We start from the raw sequence: 19,258 nt of genomic DNA, 5'->3' as shown, positions 1-19,258 counted from the left end.
TCCAGATGAAGAACAGGATGTGGCGGCGCCTCCGTATGGCAAACACGACGAAATCTTCTCTTCTGATTTTTTTTGGGCGAAAGTGAATTTATAGAGCTGAGTTTGGGGGTGGTGGAGCCACGTGGGCCCCACAAGCTTGGTTGCCGCGGCCAGGGGGGTGGTCGTGGCAAAAGGGCTTGTGGCCCACTTGACCATCCCCTCCGGTGGATCTTTGCGCAGGTATTTTTCATATTTTCCAGAAAAATTCTCCGTAAATTTTCAGGACGTTCCGAGAACTTTTATTTCTGCACAAAAACAACATCATGGCAGTTTTGCTGAAAATAGCGTTAGTCCGGGTTAGTTCCATTCAAATCATGCAAATTAGAGTCCAAAACAAGGGCAAAAGAGTTTGGAAAAGTAGATACGATGGAGACGTATCAAACTCCCCCAAGCTTAAAACTTGCTTGTCCTCAAGCAACTCAGTTGACAAACTGAAAGAGAAAGAAAAACATTGACAAACTCTGTTTGGTCTTGTTGTTGCAACTATGTCTAATTCGTAACAAGAATTTCAGCAAGATCACAAGTTAACCACATAAGCAAGTGACACAAAGGTCTCATGGTAAACTAATATCAATGGCGTAATCATCTAGCGAGCAAATAATAATGAGTTTCAGATACCAACAATTCAATCAAAACAGGCATGAAGCAATATGAATAGGTGGTATCTCGCTAGCTCTTTCTGAGACCGCAAAACATAAATGCAGAGCACTTTCAAAGATCAAGGGCTGACTAAACATTGTAATTCATAGCAAGGAAGATCCAGTCATAGTCATACTCAATATCAATCAAAAGCAAAGCATAAAAATGACAGAGGTGCTCTCTAATTGGTGCTTATACAAGAGGAGGATGACTCAACAGGAAAATAAATAGACAGGCCCTTCACCGAGGGAAGCATTGACTTGTAGAGGTGCCAGTCCTCAAGCTTTGAAAACAGAGATAATAATTTTGGGTGGCATGCTTTCATTGTCAACGCAATAACCAAGAGTTCTCAATATCTTCCACGCTACTCATGCTATACACGGTTCCCAAACAGAAAAGTAAAGTTTTAACTCCCCCACCACCAATCAATCACACTCCACGGCTAGCCAAATCCTCGGGTACCGTCCATACTAACATCAATCGAGGGGGAGTCTTGTTTTACAGTTATGTTTTCGATTTAAGCATGGAACTGGGCATTCCAATTACCGGCCCCTTTCTCATGAATGACAGTAAATAAACACATGTCAAGGATAGCACGCCTAACATGGAAGATACCAATAGCCCCTTGTCACCACATGAGCGGTTCGGGCATGCAAAATAGATTATTTCTTGAAGGTTTAGAGAATGGCACATGAAAATTTACTTGGAACGGCATGTAAATACCGCAAATAGGTAGGTATGGTGGACTCTCATGGGAAAACTTTTGGGTTTATATAAGTGGATGCACAAGCAGTATTCCACTTAGTACAAGTGAAGGCTAGCAAAAGACTGGGAAGCGACCAACTAGAGAGCGAAAACAGTTATCAGGAGGTAATGAGTTTGACTAACATGGAGTGCAAGCATGAACATGATATAAATCACCATGAACATGAACATCATAGAGGCTATGTTGATTTTGTTTCAACTACATGCATGAACATGTGCCAAGTCAAGCCACTTGAATCATTCAAAGGAGAATACCATCCTATCATACTACATCATAGTCATCTCAAAATCTATGTTGGCATTCAAGACAAACCATTATAAGCTCCTAGCTAAATAGGCATGGCATCAGAAACTATGATCTCTAAGTTTTCATTCCAAACAAGGTTCTCTCACAACAAGCTGAATCTGGGATGACAAGCTAGTCATATTTACAAAAACAAAATAGATAGAGTTCATACCAGCTTTTCCAGTCTCAGTTACTTCATCATATACCATCATTATTGCCTTTCAGTTGCACGATCGAACAATGTGAACAATAATAAGCGTGCTCGTGCAATGGACTAAGCTGAAATCTGCAGGCAAACACAAAGCAGAAGACAAAGTAATATGGCTCTTTGGAAGCTAAACAGGTATGCATGCAAGAGCCACTAAACATTGTAACCAATATCTTATACCTTGACCCACAGAAAAAGAAAACTATTTACACAGGAAAGCTCCCATCAAGAAGAAGAAGAAAGGAAAATCTTTTTGGGTTTTCTCAAAAGGACACAAAAACAAGAAAACAAGAAAACGAAAATAAACTAACATGGATAACACACTGGCAAAGTGTAAACACCGACGAACAAAGTGAAAGCATAAGCATGAATGTAAGGTCGGTGAGAACACGTACTCTGTAGCGACCCGACTCAAAACGAGTCAAGCCTCTGTGTATCTGTGCCATCCCTGGATCAGTATGCTGGCACACACAGTACATCAATGTATATATCAAAGTGCAATCACATGTAAATAGCGTAAAACGGATATATACCTTAAATATCTCAGCGGAAGCAGTCAAGGGAGTGGAGTCCCAATAAACACCAACGGCAAGTTGAGTGCAGACCGTAACCCTGAATCGTACTCTTACTCGTCGAAGAAAATTATCTGCAACATAAGACGTTGCAGCCGTGTAGGTCAGCATATTGAATATGCCGGCAAGTCACATAAGAGAGGGGTGAAAAGTAATCATCTATACTATATGCATATATGGCAGGTGGGGCTATAAGTTTTTAGCGAAAAGCAAGTTTTCTCCTACATCAAGAGGAGCTAAAAGCAAAATGTTACTACAAAGGTTGGTTGTTAACGAGATGGTTCCGCCAACCAGTTCTCGTACCCGAGTTGTCTATAATTACCTTCATCAAATATATATAATGGTGATGAGAATCCAGATAACTTCAGTTCCTTTGGCTCAAGTTGTCCATGACCGTGGACACGGCTAATCGATTAGGTTGGGTACTCTGTAGAGTTTTGCACACATTCCCCACAAGATTTGATCGCCTCCGGGTTTGTCCTCGCACTTCAGGGTGTTTGAAGACCGGATGATCAAAACATGGTCTTTCAACGGGTCCCTCTGAATCCCTGTCGGTGCCCATCCATTCCTATCGTTCGTCTACATCTGCTAGCACCGCCTGTCCAGAGTCACCGTGTTGTCCAACCAAGCCAGAGCCCATAATGACTTGTGGCTGTGCAGGTAAGCCTTGAGTCTTGAAAATATCCGTCCGTCTCTTTGAGCCTGGATGAAGCTTTCCGCAGGATGACATGGCCTCTCCAGCATCCCGGGCATCCACTGGGTTTTCCAGGGAGCCGATCAACCGTCCTTCACCCAGTGTTGCATTGCGTCCGAGGTCTTGAAAATCTTGTCTTAGTCCGGTCTTGATTATTATATCAACCTCGCATCACTCGTGGTATACACTCAACCGATAACCCGTCTACTCAAGCATAGCATTAAGAAATTGTCGTTGAAGATGAACTCCGGTGAGGCGGGGGCTGCGGCTAGAGGCGAGGAGAGGTATGGTTCTTGGGGAAAATGGAGAGAGGAGGGTGTGGGGGTTCTTATAGGGGCGACGGGAGGTGCTGGGAGGGAAAGAGCTTCGCGAATCCCGGAGTTGGGGATTCTCCTCTCCATGGAAGGAAAGGTTGTGTCACTTGGAGAAGAGATAGAGGAAGAAGATGATCTTCTTGGGCCAAATTTGGAAAGTGCTTAATTGGGCCAGCTCCTATTTCCTAATAAAAGTGATTCTATTCCTATTTTCAAAACTAGGAAACTAAAACGTTAAAAAGGAAATCAAATCAATTCGGAATAAAGAGTTTTTATATACTAAAATTATCATAAAAATAAAATATATATGATGGGCATTTTTCCACGGCAAAAATAAAAACTTCAGAAAAAATTATTTTCACAAAATTGCCTAAAAGGTTTATTTTCTTTTGCAAATAATTTTCAAATGACCCTCTAAGTTTTAGGGTTCAAACAACTTTCAAAATGCCCGTGGGTTTGAGGGTCATGTTCCTCCTCTCTTTTCTGTTTGACAGAAAGTATTTCCCGGCATTTCTTGCACGAAGAAAACGAATAAAAATGCAAGAGAATTCAAATGCAAATATCTCCGTTCAAATTCTTTATAGTTGAAGAAGTCATGTCATCTTCTCTCGTTGCTTCTAAAAGATTGAATTTGAATTCACCGTAGAAGGGGAAAGTCATTTTATTCCCTCTCATTCAAAAGTTTCGAAAAGTTTCAAATTTCACACAAGTTTCAATCACTCGGGCAACCAACAAACAATCTAATAATAATTATATTAACATTCCAAAATTTATAATTTTGGGATGTTACAAACTACCACACTTAAAATGAATCTCGTCCTCGAGATTCGAAGAGGCTAGAAACAAAGGTTAGGGTTTCGGGGTCTTCTAACAAATCCAATCTCCGGCAAAGTGGGATGCTACCACACTTAAAATGAGAGGTACTGGTCCCTCAAGATTTTAACAATCCTCTGGGGTTTTGGCATCTGACTCCTCACAGTCTTCATATCTTCCATTATATTCACAACGTCTCCATAAAAAATGAGGGCTTTTCCGTTGATATAGGCTTCTTCCGTTACTGGGTCTTCTTAACTGACAGTCTCGTGGTCAATTCTAAATAACATATCGATCGTTCTCATGGTGGTCTACCATTTGTGGTTATCCTGCAGAGAGAGGGGTCTTGGTTTTCATCCTCACCGTAAAATTTCCTACGCGTGACAACAAGTGCCATGTACATGGGTTTTCCTTGTACCATTCTAAGGCTTAAACAAAATCTTCAAAGAACGTCGTCTCTCTATATGGGTAAGTCTCTCAGATTTACCATTCCGAATAGCAAGAGAATGATAATAGTAAATTGTCATGGTGGCCAAGCCATGTCGCACTGAAATCATTACCTTGTATAAGGCTTAGTGAATCTCATATTCTAACACTTGGGCATCCTCACAAGCATTGCAGAATATCTCTTGTCCACGAACGAAGTTCGGATAATCCATTGGTTCTGCAAGCTCAACAAAACATCTATCGTATCTTCACAACTCTCGGGTTTTCGTATGCTCCTAAGAAAATGTTTGCTGATCCATGTTTCCTTCTCCAAAAAGATAGTACTTGGTCCTTGTTAGTCCCGGGGTCTATGGGTTTCAGGCATACTAGGGGTAAACGTGACACTGAGCTTGGTAGTGGGTGGTTCCTTCACAAAGGAAACAAGTCACTTGACTACTTGGGCACTCCTCAGCTGGGTGATTTTCTTCACAATGAGTACATCCATCCTGGTGTTCTTCCTGGGTGTGTCCTATTTCTCCACAGATCTTGCATGCACAAGTCTTCTCCTTCGGATTATCATAGCACTTTTGAATAAGTCTGGATCTTAACAGAGTGTTCTTGAATTCGTCCCAGGTTTCTGCTCCACTAAATCCTTGTATGGCATGATGCATTTTCCACCAGATTGCAGCACTTTGTGTAAAGTACTGAAGAGCTGTCGGGACCCAATCCTAAGCCATAGGAATCCAGCCTGTAACTCATCGCATCCCTTTGTGGCCTCACGCACGGTTAACTCCACGGCTGCAGCCTTACCTTAGCCGGGACCGTTTGCGTCTTTTGACTCATGTATGCGATAGTGTCGCTAGCATTCCAATGTCAAAGAACCCGGATCGACATGTCTAGTCATAAACCAAAGTGGCAGTTCCGCACAAGGACAGGCATACATGACCCAACAAAGCAGGTGTCGGTCATCAACGAACGTAGACGAGTCGTAGCAAGCTACAAGGACTCCATTACGTCGCGTGACATTTCCCCAAAGGGGACAGACACAGCAGCTAAGAAGGACACATGCCGGTCAACCAATGTGTTCGGAGCAGTAGTGAACTACCAAGGCTCGTTGGATCACAAAGGGGCATTTCCTTGTAAGGAGTGCTACTAAAGTTCACGACTAGGTGTTCGAACCCCATACATATCAAGTAAGACACACGTACGCATGGCATACCGATATGTATAGATACATCGATGGCATCACAACATAACCATAAACATACAAGCTTTATTTAAGAGGCTCGGAAGAGCCACACACCTATTATTACACATTAAGGGTCTCACGACCCATAATAGCAGTCATACAATACAAGCCAGCGGAAGAGTTATAAACTGTCTGGGTACAGACAGAGCAACTGGAAGGCCCATGGCCTGACTATACTACAGAGCCGACGTAGGGCCAGATCGTAGCTGGGACACGAGCTACTCGTCGTCGTCGATGTCTACGAAGAACCCTCCATTAGGGTCATTAGCAACCTCTGCAACATTTATTAAGCAAACATGAGTACGAAGGTACTCAGCAAGACTTTAGGATGACTAACTACTCATGCAAGGTATCAAAAGGTATTGTGGGGTTTCATGCGGGAAGCCAGCATTTGACTCGTGGCTAGACAACTTGCTTTTTGAAATTAGTTTTGACAACTTGATTTCTCGCACACGAGTCCACTAACACCACAACAATACACTATCGTGGAATCATTCCGTCTCCATACGGAAATGCCGTCCACGACACTCACGCTTTTCTTGACAATTTTTACGAGTAGTCATTGAAGTTATCTATGAACAACATATGTCTCCAAGTAGTCCATATCCGCAGACGCGGCTATTCGAATAGATCATAACCCTGCAGGGGTGTACTTCGTCACACACGCTCCTGCCACTTATCACCATGTGCACGTCATGCACCTCGGCAACCTTCAAGCGGAAGCCCAGCGAGGGAGTCGGCCACGACCGTTAATCACACTAGTACCTAGTCCAGGTTTATCGCCTATCTGAGAGTAACCCGTACGGAAGTCCGGCCGAGGTTTCCTCCACGGCCTCAAACGATGTGCACAGGGTTCCCAAGCCCACCATCCGGGTGCCACTTGGTACACCGTGCCACTGCCTACCGCATCACGGTCCACCTCTCAGGTCAGCACCATGCACGGCCTCCAGCATTACTATAAACACCAGAAACTACTTTCAACTCCTGGACCGAGTACTAAGCGATTAATAGGCCGAGCGGGGTCATATTTCAGGGCCCATCATGTGGTAGTATCTAGTCTTGGATTACATACACGGAACTCAGTTCCTAAGGACGGTTCCAATGAAACAACCCGCCATGTACTCCTACACAGCCTTTCACCGGTACCTTTACCAAATCAAGTTCAACTCACGACCTTTGCTCACCGAACACATTCCACATTTCTGTTCATCTCCCAGATGACAGACCATACACAACTCTAAGCATAGCATGCATAGCAGGATAAGGCACATCATAGCTCAAGCAACTACCAGGTATGCTAGGTTGCAAGGTTCGGCTATTTACTGTGACAAGGTTAAGTCATGCAAAGGAAGTGGGTCCAACTATCGTGGCAAAAGCAGTTGAAGCATTTGATCCTAATGCATTAAATAGGTGCAGGAGCAAGAACATAGGAGTCATCGTGATGATCAAAAAGGGTTGCTTGCCTTGTTGCTCAAAGGAGGAACGATATCTGTCGGACGGATATTCGGTGGAATCCGGGGGTGCGGAGCCTACCGAAATGAATGGCAAGATTCAATAACAATCATATGCAATCAAAATGATGCATGAGCATGGCATGAGAATGCAGGTGATAAGTTATTATAATCAAGATCTGGGTGGTCGCCGGCGACCAAACCCGCGGCGGAGGGCTCGCCGGAGGTGACCTAGACGGTGCTGCACGGCATGAAAACGCACGCGGTTGGCAGCTACAGCAAGCCAACGAAGTGGCCGATCTGGCAGGACCATCTGGGGAGCTAGGGTCGCCGGAAGAGGCGTCGGCGACGAGCCGGAGCGGCGGCCGAAGCTCGGGCGTCGTCCGGGGCTTTGAATCAGAGGGATCCACGCTTAGTTCTTAGCTGCTACGGCATCTACGCGTCGTCCTGGAGCTGCTGGTGCTCTCGGGAGGACGAGCTGGACATCGGAGGGCTACCGGCGACGAGCGGCAGCGGCGGTGCTCGTCGGGGTCCGGTGAAACTAGGGCTAGAGGAGGGGATCGACGGGGAAAACTTAGGGAAAACCACCTCATGCTCACAGGGAGTGCAGAGAAGAGCTCAGACGGCTCGGGGAAGGCCTGGGGGCGACGAATCGACGGGAAAGGTCCGGCGGCCGGAGGAAGAAGACGACGGCGTTGCGGGCGTTGCAGGGCGCGAGGAAGCTTCGGCTTCTGCAGGAATGACCTGGGCGACGAGGCGGAGCTAATGGCATGCTCACGGAGGGGATCCTATGGCCAGGGGCACGGCCAGCTCGAGCTCGAGCTCGGCTCTAATGGCGGCAGCAGGGAGAAGGAGGGGATCCGGGCGGAGGAGGAGAACCGAGGCGGGGAATGGATAGGGGAGGCTCTGGGGAGCTTATCCCCGTCGTCGCCAGCGCGAACTGGCGGCCAGGCAGGCACGCAGGTGCGTGGCCGCGCCGGAGGAGGCGGCGGCCACCTCCTGCTGCCTACTGGCGCGGGGAAGGGGACGAGCGGCGAGATGGGCTGGGCCTGGCTTGGGCGACAGGTAAGACTTTTCCCATTTTCTCTTTTTTTGTTTTTCTGTTTTCCCATTTATTGCTTTGCTAATTATTTCAGCTCCAAAACAAAAAGTAAAAACTATTTTAGACCTCCTGAAATATTTGTTATAATATCCCCACTCATTTCCAAGACTTTCAACATTTTTGGAAAATTATAGTTTCTGATTTCAAATTTTTAAATTTGAAACCAGTGGCTTTTGCATTTATTTAAAATGCTTAAAGTTTCAAGAAAATAGTTTTCTCCAATGCTCATTTACTTTCATGATTTATCAGAAAGTTTGAACATTTCTTGAGGCCATTTTGGGTTCATTGATTTTGAACTAGTTGAAATTTCCTTTAATTGAAATGGTGGCTAGGGTTTTGAGTTTTTCCTTTGCCACTTTGTTGTTTTTGTTGAAACTTCTTAGATGCAAATGCAAAGAAGACATGAGCACAATGCTATCTTGGTTAAGGGTTAGGGATGTGACAATAACATACTATTCACATTTAGCTGAGAGGAATTCTTCTAACCCGGCATTGCGGACAAGTGTATCAAACTCATCCTTGAAGCCTGCTTCGATCATGAACTCATTGGAAGTCCATTCACATGGTTGTACCGGTGCGTCCCTTAGTTGATAAGGATCGGGCTCCCAAAAAGAAAGACGGGGACCCTTCTTACTTGAGGAACCACCATGAAACTTCCTCCTGAACATAATTTCTCTTTGCTGAAATTTTGAAGTTCAAGAGAAAAGTGAATAAAGACCAACCACACCTTGTAGCAACTACTCCTACTAGTTCCTAGAGACTGTATCACGCGCTAAAACTACTTGGGACCAGCTAAAATCAACATTTCAAGCTCAAGAACAGGGTCACCAAGGTAGCAAGAATACGTGAAGGATAAAGCACTAGAGCAAAAACTAATTGGACCAATGGAGGAGTCACTTACCAAGGAGTAATTTCCCCAAAACGGTTCGAAGAATGATGGTTTGAGCAAGGAGATCGAAAATCACACCCAAATGAGCAAGAACACGGGTTTGAGCTGCAAAACAATTTTTTCTGGAGGAAGAAGAAGAGGATGGGAGCTGGAATGAGTGGAGGGTGGCCCTGTGGGCCCCACAAGCTTGCTCCCTGTGGCCAGGGGGTAGGCCGCGGTGACAGGGCTTGTGGCCCACTTGGGTGGCCCCCAGGCCAGCTCTCTGTCCTAGTGTTTTTCAAATATTCCAGAAAAAATCGTACTAGATTTTCAGGACCATCGGAGAACTTTTATTTTCGAGGTATTTTTCTCCAGGACGCTAAAATAGAAAACAGGAAAAACTAAACTAAACCTATCATTTTTATTCTAAGCAAAAGAAAGTGAAAGCTTAAAATAGAGGTATGTGACTCTTTGATTCATCCATTTCATGGTCATCGAAGGAAATCCGTCAATGGTGTTGATCAAATCCTTATGACAAAACTTTCTCGAGTCGCAAGAGAAAACACAGAATTTTCGAATAGCCACTAAGTCACCTCAATGGGGATATGAATCTCCCCAACAAGCAATACATACTTCATCTTGACACGAGGAATAGGGCATTCAAACCTCCCAATAAGAATCGATGAATTTTTTCGATAGCATTGATGCAATGTACTTGATATCGTTTCTTCGGAAAGTGCACGGTATGCTCATTACCGTTGACATGGAAAGTGGCATTGCCTTTGTTGCAATCTATAACAGCCCCTACAGTGTTTAAGAAGGGTCTTCCGAGGATGACAGCCATGGCATCGTCCTCGGGAATATCCAAGATAACAAAGTCTGTTAAGATAGTGGTATTAGCAACCACAACAGGCACATCCTCGCAAATGCCAACAGGGAAAGTAGTTGATTTGTCGACCATTTGCAGAGATATTTCAGCGGGTGTCAACTTATCCAGTTCAAGTCTACGATAAAGAGAGAGAGGCATAACACTAACTCCCGCTCCAAGGTCACATAAGGCAGTTCTTACGTAGTTTCCTTTAATCGAGCAAGGTATAGTGGACACTCCGGGATCACCAAGTTTCTTAGGAGTTCCACCTTTGAAAGTGTATTTGGCAAGCATGGTGGAGATCTCAAGATCTGGTATCTTCCGTTTATTGGTCATGATATCTTTCATGTACTTGCCCTACGGAGACATTTTGAGCATATCAACTAACCGCATCTACAGAAAGACGGGTCTTATCATTTCAATAAAGCGCTCAAAATCCTCATCATCCTTTTTCTTGGATGGCTTAGGAGGAAAAGGCATAGGTCTCTGAACCCATGGCTCTCTTTCTTTACCATGCTTCTTAGCGGTGAAGTCATTCTTATCGTATCTCTTAGGTTGTGGATTATCAGGATTAACCGTAGGTTCAATCTCCACATCCTCATCATGGCTAGGTTGAGCATTATTATGAACATCACTGTCCACATTGTCACCAGGTTCATGTTCATCACTTGATTGTGTTTCTGCATGCAAAATTTTCGGGATATCTGTGCCGAAGGATCCGTTGGGGATTGCGTCATCATTTCTTCCGAGATTAAAGGGATAAGATGATGTCAACAAGAAGCGGTTCGGCGACTTGGGTATCTCCATGATAGGGTGGCGGATAGAGCGTATGATGCGTAAAAAGAGAAGAGTGATTCGCCCTTGGCTAGGTGAGAGTTGGCATGAACAGGTTCAGGTCAATCTCGGGCCTAATGTTTGGGATATTATTTGTTGTGTGACCCGCCCTAGTTGGGCCGGGTCATACAGCGGGCGACTCATCCTTTGGCGATTCAAGCTTTGGCCTGTGAGCCCAGGAGTTAGATGGCGGTTCAAGATCCTCGTGGAGAATCAATCATTGGGAAGACCTCCAAGTCTTGGAAAGCACGACGACTTATAGATAGAAAGAATCATGACTTGCAGGATGGGAAGGACTCTTGTAAACCCTAAGGATATGACCTGTATATAAAGGCGAGTCCCGGGGGAGGAGAGGGTAGGTTAGAAATCATCGATTGCTAGGTCAGGCGAGTTACGCCCTCCTTGTAATCAAAACACCGGCAATACAACACAAAGCAGGACGTAGGCTTTTACCTCCTCTCGAGGGGCCGAACCTGGGTAAATCTCTGTCTCGCTCACGTTCAACCCCTTTGAGTCACCACCAAGGTGCGATGGCTCCAACACTAAGTCCTTTCACGAGGACATCTGCCGTGACAAAACCACGACAGTTGGCGCCCACCATGGGGCCTGCGCATGGTGGAGTTGAGTTCTCAAAGGGAGCCCTACCAGGGTCAGGGAGCTACGCGACGGGGCTCATGACTCGGAGCCACCGCGGGAAGTACTACATCAATAACTTGTTGTGGGGGCTCGAGGCCGATTCAATCGAATCCGGCTACAGAGTCCCCTTCGGCAAGATCAACATCTTTGTCGGCATGGTTGGATCGCCTATGCCTGAGCCGGACAACTTCACCGACATCGTCGAGCCGGCCAGGTATGTCCGCCCTGTCGCGATGTCAAATCTAACCCGCCCGGTCTTTGTTGGTTTCACACAGGGATCTGAGGAACCAGAACGATCGGCGACTCAGGAGACCACGCTGGTCAACACTGATGACGAATCATCCATGGGCGACTCAGATTCGATTCAGTCTCTACATGGGGGCTGCCTCGGAGGCCTCTCATTGGCAATGGACCCCGAATTTCTTGACCGGACCCGCCATCAGATCGCCGTTTACGTGGCAGGGGCGACTGAGCCCCAGCAAAACCCCGTAGGAAATGACGGGACTGGCGAAACATCCAGAAGCCCAGCTACGATCTTGGTGGACTTGGCGGCGTAGATAACAAGGCTCACGGCGACCCCTGTAACAACAGAAAACCAGGACACGATAAATGCCGAGTTGAAAAAGCTAAGAGATGGGGTTGCAAAGGCTCAGCGAGATGCTGAAGCATAAGCCGCCAGGATCGAGACCAAGCAAGCTTGAATCACCGCTGAGACAGCCCGCTTGAACACCGAAAACTGGCGGCTTGAGAGGCATCAGCGCGCATCCGACGCTGTCCATCAGAGGAGGCACCAGGGGCGTTTACCCCCTGATCTCAACCCTACCCGCCTATTCGAGACTCCACGCATTCCCGGGGCAGGAGACGCTCCGGTTGGAGGGCCGGGGCGGCCGCCAAACCCGCCGCTTCAGCCAGCGGTTGATCGCATTCCTCGATTCCACACACCTCGAGGTCACTTTTCCAACCCGGTGGACAACGTGCTCGCTGCGACTCGCCATTTAGAATCCCTTCCGATTCATGGCAACACCCCGGCTGAAATAGAAGCAAGGAACGCCATTGAGATGTTGAAGACGGCGGTGGTTCAAAACGCCCAGTTCTCGCACAGCCTCGATCGGCTACACTCCACCCCTCAAGCAAGCCGCACCAGGAGCCGGCCAGAGGACCAGCCCACCATAACCAGCGGACCGCGACCCCTTCCCCAGGATAACCTGCCTGACCATCGGGACCCGCCGGGTCGGGATCACCCGGACATCCAAACCGGCCCAGCACCGCTTGTTGGAGGCGGCAGGCACGTAGGGGTGCCATGCTTTGTTGGAATTATGCCCTAGAGGCAATGATAAATATAGTTATTACTATAATTCCTGTATCAAGATAATTGTTTATTGTCCATGCTATGATTGTATTGAATGAAGACTCATTTACATGTGTGGATACATAGACAAAACACCGTCCCTAGCATGCCTCTAGTTGGCTAGCCAGTTGATCGATGATGGTCAATGTCTTCTGATTATGAACAAGGTGTTGTTGCTTGATAACTGGATCACGTCATTAGGAGAATCACGTGATGGACTAGACCCAAACTAATAGATGTAGCATGTTGATCGTGTCATTTTGTTGCTACTGTTTTCTGCGTGTCAAGTATTTATTCCTATGACCATGAGATCATATAACTGACTGACACTGGAGGAATGCTTTGTGTGTATCAAACGTCGCAACGTAACTGGGTGACTATAAAGGTGCTCTACAGGTATCTCCAAAGGTGTTAGTTGAGTTAGTATGGATCAAGACTGGGATTTGTCACTCCGTGTGACGGAGAGGTATCTCAGGGCCCACTCGGTAATACAACATCACACACAAGCCTTGCAAGCAATGTAACTTAGTGTAAGTTGCGGGATCTTGTATTACGGAACGAGTAAACAGACTTGCCGGTAAACAAGATTGAAATAGGTATACGGATACTGACGATCGAATCTCGGGCAAGTAACATACCGAAGGACAAAGGGAATGACATACGAGATTATATCAATCCTTGGCAGTGAGGCTCAAACGATAAGATCTTCGTAGAATATGTAGGATCCAATATGGGCATCCAGGTCCCGCTATTGGATATTGACCGAGGAGTCTCTCGGGTCATGCCTACATAGTTCTCGAACCCGCAGGGTCTGCACACTTAAGGTTCGACGTTGTTTTATGCGTATTTGAGTTATATGGTTGGTTACCGAATGTTGTTCGGAGTCTCGGATGAGATCACGGACGTCACGAGGGTTTCCGGGATGGTCCGGAAACGAAGATTGATATATAGGATGACCTCATTTGATTACCGGAAGGTTTTCGGAGTTACCGGGAATGTACCGGGAATGACGAATGGGTTCCGGAAGTTCACCGGGGGGGGCAACCCACCCCGGGGAAGCCCATAGGCCTTGGGGGTGACACACCAGCCCTTAGTGGGCTGGTGGGACAGCCCAAAAGGCTCTATGCGCCAAGGAGAATAAAATCAAGAGAGAAAGAAAAAAAAAGGGAGGAGGTGGGAAGGAAGGGGGACTCCCTCCCACCAAACCAAGTCCAACTCGGTTTGGGGGGGGGAGAGTCCTCCCCCTTGGACTCGGCTGACCCCCTTGGGGCTCCTTGAGCCCCAAGGCAAGGTCCCCTCCCTCCCACCTATATATACGGAGGTTTTAGGGCTGATTTGAGACGACTTTTCCATGGCAGCCCGACCACATACCTCCACGGTTTTCCCTCTAGATCGCGTTTCTGCGGAGCTCGGGCGGAGCCCTGCTGAGACAAGTTCATCACCAACCTCCGGAGCACCGTCACGCTGCCGGAGAACTCTTCTACCTCTCCGTCTCTCTTGCTGGATCAAGAAGGCCGAGATCATCGTCGAGCTGTACGTGTGCTGAACGCGGAGGTGCCGTTCGTTCGGTAATAGATCGTGGGACTGATCGCGGGATTGTTCGCGGGGCGGATCGAGGGACGTGAGGACGTTCCACTACATCAACCGTGTTCTCTAACGCTTCTGCTGTACGGTCTACGAGGGTACGTAGATCACTCATCTCCTCTCGTAGATGGACATCACCATGATAGGTCTTCGTGCGCGTAGGAAACTTTTTGTTTCCCATGCGACGTTCCCCAACAGTGGCATCATGAGCTAGGTTCATGCGTAGATGTCTTCTCGAGTAGAACAAAAAAGTTTTTGTGGGCGGTGATGTGCGTTTTGCTGCCCTCCTTAGTCTTTTCTTGATTCCGCGGTATTGTTGGATTGAAGCGGCTTGGACCGACATTACTCGTACGCTTACGAGAGACTGGTTTCATCGTTACGAGTAACCCCCTTTGCTCAAAGATGACTGGCAAGTGTCGGTTTCTCCAACTTTAGTTGAATCGGATTTGACCGAGGAGGTCCTTGGATGAGGTTAAATAGCAACTCATATATCTCCGTTGTGGTGTTTGCGTAAGTAAGATGCGATCCTACTAGATACCCATGGTCACCACGTAAAACATGCCACAACAAAATTAGAGGACGTCTAACTTGTTTTTGCAGGGTATGATTGTGATGTGATATGGCCAACGATGTGATGTGATATATTGGATGTATGAGATGATCATGTTGTAATAGAAATATCGACTTGCACGTCCATGGTACGGCAACCGGCAGGAGCCATAGGGTTGTCTTTATACTAACGTTTGTGCTTGCAGATGCGTTTACTATTTTGCTAGGATGTAGCTTTAGTAGTAATAGCATGAGTAGCACGACAACCCCGATGGCAACACGTTGATGGATGATCATGGTGTGGCGCCGGTGACAAGAAGATCGTGCCGGTGCTTTGGTGATGGAGATCAAGAAGCACGTGATGATGGCCATATCATGTCACTTATGAATTGCATGTGATGTTAATCCTTTTATGCACCTTATTTTGCTTAGAACGACGGTAGCATTATGAGGTGATCTCTCACTAAAATTTCAAGACGAAATTGTGTTCTCCCCGACTGTGCACCGTTGCTACAGTTCATCGTTTCGAGACACCACGTGATGATCGGGTGTGATAGACTCAACGTTCACATACAACGGGTGCAAAACAGTTGCGCACGCGGAACACTCGGGTTAAGCTTGACGAGCCTAGCATGTGCAGACATGGCCTCGGAACACATGAGACCAAAAGGTCGATCATGAATCATATAGATGATATGATTAGCATAGGGATGCTTACCACTGAAACTATACTCAACTCACGTGATGATCGGACTTGGGATAGTGTAAGTGGATCATGAACCACTCAAATGACTAGAGAGATGTACTTTTTGAGTGGGAGTTTAGCATATAATTTGATTAAGTTAAACTCTAATTATCTTGAACATAGTCTAAGTCCACTTTGAATATATTTGTGTTGTAGATCATGGCTCACGCGACAGTCATCCTGAATTTTAATACATTCCTAGAGAAAGCTAAGTTGAAAGATGATGGAAGCAACTTTGTAGACTGGGCTCGTAATCTTAAGCTAATCTTACAAGCTGGGAAGAAGGATTATGTCCTTAATGCTGCGCTAGGAGATGAACCACCCGCTACGACTGATCAGGATGTTAAGAACGCTTGGTTAGCACGTAAGGAGGACTACTCAATAGTTCAATGTGCAGTCTTGTATGGCTTAGAACCGGGACTTCAACGTCGCTTTGAGCGTCATGGAGCATTTGAGATGTTCCAGGAGTTGAAGTTTATCTTTCAGAAGAACGCCCGGATTGAGAGGTATGAGACCTCCGATAAATTCTATGCTTGCAAGATGTAGGAAAACTCGTCTGTCAGTGAACATGTGCTCAAAATGTCTGGGTACTCAAACCGTCTAGCTGAGCTGGGGATTGAACTCCCGCAAGAGGCTATCACTGACAGAATCCTTCAATCATTGCCACCAAGCTATAAAGGCTTTGTGTTGAACTACAACATGCAAGGGATGAACAAGTCTCCCGTCGAGTTGTTTGCGATGCTGAAAGTCGCAGAGTCTGAACTCCGTAAAGAGCATCAAGTGTTGATGGTGAATAAGACCACTAGTTTCAAGAGAAACGGAAAAGGCAAGAAGGGCAATTCGAAGAAGAGCGGCAAGCCTGTTGCCAATCCGCCGAAGAAACCCAAAGCTGGACCTAAGCCTGAAACGGAGTGTTACTATTGCAAGGGTATGGGTCACTGGAAGCGCAATTGCCCCAAGTATCTGGCAGATAAGAAGGCGGGCAAAGAGAAATCAGGTATATTTGATATACATGTTATTGATGTGTACTTAACCGGCTCTCGTAGTAGTGCCTGGGTATTCGATACCGGTTCTGTTGCTCATATTTGCAACTCGAAACAGGAACTGCGGAATAGACGAAGGCTGGCGAAAGATGAAGTGACGATGCGCGTAGGAAATGGTTCCAAGGTTGATGCAATCGCCGTCGTCACAGTGTCACTTCAGCTACCGTCGGGATTAGTGATGAACTTAAATCATTGTTATTTAGTGCCTGCGTTGAGCATGAACATTATATCTGGATCTTGTTTATTGCGAGACGGTTACTCTTTTAAGTCAGAGAATAATGGTTGTTCTATTTCTATGAGTAACATCTTTTATGGTCATGCACCGAATGTGAGAGGGTTGTTCATATTGAATCTTGATAGCGATACGCATGTACATAACATTGAGACCAAAAGAGTTAGAGTAAACAATGATAGCGCCATATTTTTGTGGCACTGCCGCTTAGGTCATATTGGTGTAAAGCGCATGAAGAAACTCCATGCTGATGGACTTTTGGAGTCACTTGACTTTGATTCACTTGACACATGCGAACCATGCCTCATGGGCAAGATGACTAAGACTCCGTTCTCCGGAACAATGGAGCGTGCAAGTGACTTATTGGAAATCATACATACCGATGTGTGTGGTCCGATGAGTGTGGAGGCACGCGGCGGATATCGTTATTTTCTCACCTTCACTGACGATTTGAGTAGATATGGTTACGTCTACTTGATGAAGCACAAGTCTGAAACATTTGAAAAGTTCAAGCAATTTCAGAGTGAAGTGGAAAATCATCGTAACAAGAAGATCAAGTTCCTACGGTCTGATCGTGGGGGTGAATATCTGAGTTTCGAGTTTGGTGATCACTTAAGACAATGTGGAATTGTTTCACAGTTGACACCGCCTGGAACACCACAGCGTAATGGTGTGTCCGAACGTCGTAATCGTACTTTATTAGAGATGGTGCGATCTATGATGTCTCTTACTGATTTGCCGTTATCGTTTTGGGGTTATGCATTAGAAACAGTTGCACTCACTTTAAATAGGGCACCATCAAAATCCGTTGAGACGACACCATACGAACTGTGGTATGGCAAAAGGCCAAAGTTGTCGTTTCTTAAAGTTTGGGGATGTGATGCTTATGTCAAAAATCTTCAGCCCGAAAAGCTGGAACCCAAAGCGGAAAAGTGCGTCTTCATAGGTTACACAAAAGAGACAGTTGGGTACACCTTCTATCTCAAATCCGAGGGCAAAGTATTTGTTGCTAAGAACGGAGCTTTTCTCAAGAAGGAGTTTCTCTCGAGAGAATTGAGTGGGAGGAAGATAGAACTTGACGAGGTTGTCGAACCTCTCATCCCTCTGGATGGTGGCGCAGGGCAAGGGGAAACCTCTGTCGTTGCAACGCCGGTTGAGGAGGAAGTTAATGATGATGATCATGAAACTCCAGTTCAAGTTTCTATTGAACCACGCAGGTCGACGAGATCACGTGCTGCTCCAGGGTGGTACGGTAATCCCGTCTTATCAATCATGTTGTTAGACAACAATGAACCTGCAAATTATGAAGAAGCAATGGTGGGCCCAGATTCCAACAAATGGCTAGAAGCCATGAAGTCCGAGATAGGATCCATGTATGAGAACAAAGTGTGGACTTTGGAGATACTACCTGAGGGCCGCAAGGCTATTCAGAACAACTGGATCTTTAAGAAGAAGACGGACGCTGACGGCAATGTGACCGTTTATAAAGCTCGACTTGTGGCAAAGGGTTTTTCACAAGTTCCAGGAGCTGACTACGATGAGACTTTCTCACCCGTAGCGATGCTTAAGTCCGTCAGAATCATGTTAGCAATTAGCTGCATTTTTCGATTATGAAATCTGGCAGATGGATGTCAAAACAGCGTTCCTTAACGGTTTCGTTAAGGAAGAGTTGTATATGATACAACCCGAAGGTTTTGTCGATCCTAAGAATGCTAACAAGGTGTGCAAGCTCCAGCGATCCATTTATGGACTGGTGCAAGCATCTCGGAGTTGGAATTAACGCTTTGATGAGGTGATCAAAGCATTTGGGTTTATACAAGTAGTTGGAGAATCTTGTATTTACAAGAAAGTGAGTGGGAGCTCTGTGGCGTTTCTAATATTATATGTGGATGACATATTACTGATTGGAAACAACGTAGAGTTTTTGGAGAGCATAAAAGGTTACTTGAATAAAAGTTTCTCTATGAAGGACCTAGGAGAAGCTGCTTACATT

The sequence above is a fragment of the Hordeum vulgare genome, chromosome 6H, assembly GCF_904849725.1.
Source record: "Hordeum vulgare subsp. vulgare chromosome 6H, MorexV3_pseudomolecules_assembly, whole genome shotgun sequence".
NCBI lineage: Eukaryota > Viridiplantae > Streptophyta > Magnoliopsida > Poales > Poaceae > Hordeum > Hordeum vulgare.
This window is presented reverse-complemented; position numbering follows the sequence as displayed.